Here is a 6000-nt window from a genome sequence, read left to right on the forward strand (position 1 = left end):
TCCAGATTCTGTCCAAGAATCCTGCAAATCGTTTCACACTATCTCTATCCACACTTTTCCTGGGCTGCATGTGTGTGCTCCAGTTCCTGTTGATTTCATTGGATATCATTGGTCATCTGACCAGTTTCATTGGCTTTCATTGGATCAAATCGACAGGAACTGGAGCACACACAGCCCAGGAAAAGTGTGGATAGTCCTGTGTCCAAGACGGATCTGTCCGTGCCACACAAATCATTAACCCATTCTGACCGGGAACCCGTTTTGGTGTTAAAGCATCATGTTATGCTTTAGCTATTGAAAAATAGCAGATCTACAAGCTCATATCGCGCCACCGAGTGGCGCGATACGAGCTTGTAGGTCTGCTATTTTTGAAAAATTCGAAGAACGACTGACATTTTTAGAATCTGATCTCAGGTCAGAATGGGTTCATCAGACCAGTGTGTGTCCATGTGGAAACCTCGTATGAATCTGATCTCAGGTCAGAATGGGTTAACGCATCGCGCAGTTGATCTTCTTCATAACGTGCGTCACGATCTTCTCTGCATTAATGGGGTATTTCAGCATGATCAGGTCCACAGTGTGCAGCCTGTCGGTGTTCTCCAGGAGGTTCTTTTCGATCGGGTCCACCACGGTTCCGGGTTGTTGGAGATGCCACTGGAACTTCTGGAACTCCGTATTTCTCAGACGCTCCAGAGTCTCGGATATGCGCTCTTTAGATGCCTGCATGGTGTTATAGTCCTGTAGAAACAGAGGCTGTTTGTTGGTGACTAAAACTATACGACTAAATATACTGACAATTTCGTCAACAAATAAAAACTAAAATGTTAGGAAGTCCCTCCAGTATTAGTCATTTTACACTTAGTTGCATGCTGAAAATAGCAGATCTACAAGCTCGCTGACGGCAGACTTTAGAAACAAGCCCAAATAAACAACTACACTTTAGAAACAAGCCCAAACAAACAACTACACTTTAGAAACAAGCCCAAATAAACAACTACACTTTAGAAACAAGCCCAAATAAACAACTACACTTTAGAAACAAGCCCAAACAAACAACTACACTTTAGAAACAAGCCCAAATAAACAACTTACACTTTAGACACAAGCCCAAATAAACAACTACACTTTAGACACAAGCCCAAATAAACAACTACACTTTAGAAGCAAGACCAAATAAACAACTACACTTTAGAAACAAGCCCAAATAAACAACTACACTTTAGAAACAAGCCCAAATAAACAACTACACTTTAGAAACAAGACCAAATAAACAACTACACTTTAGAAACGCACACACACACACACACACACACACACACACACACACACACACTCTCCTACCTTTGTCTGACTCTGTCTGTGTCTCAGTATACGGTAATGAGACGTTCTACTCTATAGTATCTGAGCTGCTGATCCATGTTTCACGATTCCCTCCATAGAAAAATAACCACGGGTTAATAATTACCTGTTGGGTGTGTGGGTGCGTCCGGGGTCAGTCTGGTGAGAAATGGTCCAGGTCAGGACAGTCCACTATGGTCCAGTACAGTCCACTATGGTCCAGTACAGTCCACTATGGTCCAGGGTCCAGTACAGTCCACTATGGTCCGTCCAGGACAGTCCAGTAAAGTGTCAGTATAGTTGTGTTGGAAGTTGAACTGCTGTCTTTCACGAACAGTGGCTCTCAGCCTCTTACACAACACATTCTCTGTTTAGTAGATCTTGATTGGTTTAGAGCAACGGCAGGGTGTGGCCAACGGCATGCATCCAGCCATTCATAATATAAATGCAGACATAACCCGTTGAACTGGATAAACCCAAACCCCAGTGTCCTTGGGAACAAGGAGACTGCATGGGGGGCCTGCCTGGAGGAGACTGACTGGTGCCTTGCATGGTTTCCCCCGGCATCGCTGTGTGAATGTGTGTGTGAATGGAATGCACAATCTTTGTAAAGCACGTGGATAAAGTCGCTATATAAATGCATCATTTACCATGTTTGGCCTCAGTGGCGTTTCCAGGAATTACATTTTAGGCAGGCAAGTAGCACTTTTCAAAGAGATATACCTGCCAGACGAGTAGGATACAAAGGCCGAAAGCTGAAAGGCATGCATTTACATTCCAATGTACTCAGGTCTTGTTTTTCTCATCTTTTTTTTTTCTCATTGTATGGATTTTGGCCAGAAATGGATTTGGACAGGTTCGCCTTATTGTACAGTAGATACGCCTCTTTAAATTAAATTCATTATCAATCCTCAGATCAGAAGAAAATAAAAAAGAGAAAAACAATGTGACGGAAGGGCCACAAAAACCCCCAGAGGGGCTTATCGAGTGGCCTTCCTTGAAGCTGCCAAGTGAGCTGAAACTAATTATAATAAATTTAAAAACATATAATGAAAATAATACATAAAACCGCCTGGGTCACCCAAGTACGGAGGGAGGGGTGTGATGTTGGAAGACCCGAAACCCCGATGACCTTCATGGGATACGTCCCAGTTCCATCCTAGCGATATCTTTTAGTTCTTAGTTTCTATTTAAAGTGACTCATAGGAATAGAATATATGTGACAACCGGGAATAGTCTGGTGACCACCAGAGAGATAGCATAACGTAATGCTTTAAAACACCAAAAGGGGTTCCCGCCCAGAATGGGTTAAAGAGTTGTCATATTAACAGATCTGAGACGGTTTGGAAAATAGTAGCCTTTATTTTCTATAACAGTTATAATGTGGAGAGAAAACAGTAAAAAGATAAAGATAGTCCATTCCGACGAGAAATCTCAAATCAAACACAATTAAGAAACAAAATAACATACAGCACTGACATTGTGGAAATGCCTAAAACCAACATGATTATAAATGTGTTTTCATTTATTTATTATCATTTTTCTTTCTACCTAACCATTATCACACACACACACACACACACACACACACACACACACACACACACACACACACACACACACACACACACACACACACACACACACACACACACACACACACACGCCATAAAACTAGGAAACCATGGGAAAGGAATGGAATAGTAACAGACGAGAATCACATTCCTCATTGCCTTACGATAACGACTGACTGGAGAGTATTTTTCAGGAGGACAGCTAGCTTATTGAGTCTAGAGTTTAAAAAAGAAGAAAGGGTTCGTTTTCAACCTGAGTCCATGTTTTTGGGGGCAGAAATGTTGGCTGCGTGACACCATCGTACAATGCAATACTAATCAGGCTTTAAGTGACTTGAACATTCAGAACGATTTGCAAATCGATAGGATCAGAAATAAATATGGCCATTCCACTAAAGGACTAAAGACAATGTAGATAAAGAAATAAATTATGGCAAAGCAAAGTTACCATGTTTACCCAGGGTAACTGGACTAAGGAAAGGAAAGGTACTATGTTTACCCAGGGTAACTGGACTAAGGAAAGGAAAGGTACTATGTTTACCCAGGGTAACTGGACTAAGGAAAGGAAAGGTACTATGTTTACCCAGGGTAACTGGACTAAGGAAAGGAAAGGTACTATGTTTACCCAGGGTAACTGGACTAAGGAAAGGAAAGGTACTATGTTTACCCAGGGTAACTGGACTAAGGAAAGGAAAGGTACCATGTTTACCCAGGGTAACTGGACTAAGGAAAGGAAAGGTACCATGTTTACCCAGGGTAACTGGACTAAGGAAAGGAAAGGTACTATGTTTACCCAGGGTAACTGGACTAAGGAAAGGAAAGGTACCATGTTTACCCAGGGTAACTGGACTAAGGAAAGGAAAGGTACTATGTTTACCCAGGGTAACTGGACTAAGGAAAGGAAAGGTACTATGTTTACCAAGGGTAACTGGACTAAGGAAAGGAAAGGTACTATGTTTACCCAGGGTAACTGGACTAAGGAAAGGAAAGGTACCATGTTTACCCAGGGTAACTGGACTAAGGAAAGGAAAGGTACTATGTTTACCCAGGGTACCCGGACTAAGCTCAAGAACTTGTTTACAGCCAGGCCCTGCTCATAGATAGAACATTTCATGGTAGGGGTTCAATGCCTTGCTCAAGGGCACTTCAGCGGTGGTAATTTTAAGGTCCGGGGGTATGAACTAGCGACCTTGCGATATCAAGACCGCTCCGCAAACCGTTCGGCCACCGCTGCCCCAGGCCAGTCCACTAAACGACTTAAGACAACGTAGATAAAGAAATAAATATGGCCATTCCACTAAACGCCTAAAGACAGATAAAGAAATAAATATGGCCATTCCACTAAACGCCTAAAGACAGATAAAGAAATAAATATGGCCATTCCACTAAACGACTAAAGACAATGTAGATCAAAAGAAGCAGCGTTCAGATTTAAGTCAGATAAGCGAACCATAAATAATAATAATAATAATAATAATAATAAGTTGTTTTGAACATTCGGAAAACAAAAGATATTCTCTTTTACAGTGATATACAAATGGCACGATATAAGATCATAAATACCCACATTAAATAAAAAAAGAATAATAGAAAGATGTGTGTGTGTGCGCATGTGTGCGTGTGTGTGCGTTTTAAATGATAACAACCCAGGTGGTGCTCTGCAGTTTGCGAGAACGGTGGATCATTTGAAACACATTCTTCTTCTGAAGCAGAAAGTGTTGGAGGAGGAAAGACATGGTCTGTGTGAAGCAGTAGAACCAGGTTGTTCATTCAGGGACTGCCTGTTTAACCATTAACCTCATTCTGACCTGAGATCAGATTCTAAAAAATGTTCTTCTACATCCTGACAGTTTACCATTCTGACCTGAGATCAGATTCTAAAAAATGTCTTCTACATCCTGACAGTTTACCATTCTGACCTGAGATCAGATTCTAAAAAATGTCTTCTACATCCTGACAGTTTTCTGAAAAAGCTATGTTTCTATGTCAGTAATTTGTGCTCATTTGCATTGAGCTCATTTGCATTGTGTGCTCATTTGCATTGAGCTCATTTGCATTGTGCTCATTTGCATTGTGCTCAATGCGCACAAAGAAATGTGGGCGTGGAATTCTCTGAATTGAAATACTGGGTGCTTAACGATCACATCTCAACTGTGAAAAAGGGCCACGTTGAGAAAGAGTGCCTCAGACATGTTAACGTTCATAAATATGGTTATGATCGCCGCTGCACAGAACCATCTATTTACACAATGTGCACTAGTCTTATTTACATTTACAACACAATTTAAAGGAGAATTCCATACTAAAAGGCTTTCTTACCTTTATTTGTAGTTTTTACGTCCCCACCAAAGAGGTCCAGGTGTTATTTTGTGCAAAAGTGCATTATTGGCTATTTCCCCTACCATAAGCCCTAAATGGGGGGTTGGGTTTTTGTGCCAATTCGCTTATTTCCATCAAAATGAGTAGTATAGTGTGCCACTTGGGATACTATTTACCTTAAGAAGAGAGGATATATACCAAAAATATATATGTTTGAGCGATGGAAATAAGCTAATCAGCACAACACACCATAGCCCCATTCAATTCAATGCAATTCATTGAGGGCTTATGGTAGGGGAAATAGCCAATAAGGAGCTTTTGCACAAAATGACACCTGGACCTCTTTGGTGGGGGACGTAACAACTACAGATAAAGGTAAGAAAGCTTTCTAGCATGGAATTCTCCTTTAAGTCCTTGCAGTAATAACAGCATGGTAGCTTTACAGAGTGGGGATTTCACACATAGGACAACCGTTGCCATTTCAAAACATCACGTTTCTTTAAAAAGGGAAAAGTTATAAAGTCCTGGCTAAGATGTGCAACATTGGAGAGAAAAAAAACAATACGTATAAATAAAGGAACAGTGGTTGCTAAAAAAACATCTGATTATCTTTGAAATACTGACAGCTGATCTAGTGTGTGTGTGTGTGTGTGTGTGTACTGTGACTTAAAGGAAATGGAAAAACATGGAAAAACAAAGTAAAAATCAGGGATGGACCCACCCACACCTCCACCCACACCCCCACCCCACTCCAGACATGAATAATGGC

Source organism: Protomyctophum bolini (genome assembly GCF_963924005.1).
Source record: "Protomyctophum bolini genome assembly, chromosome: 2".
Taxonomy (NCBI): Eukaryota; Metazoa; Chordata; class Actinopteri; order Myctophiformes; family Myctophidae; genus Protomyctophum; species Protomyctophum bolini.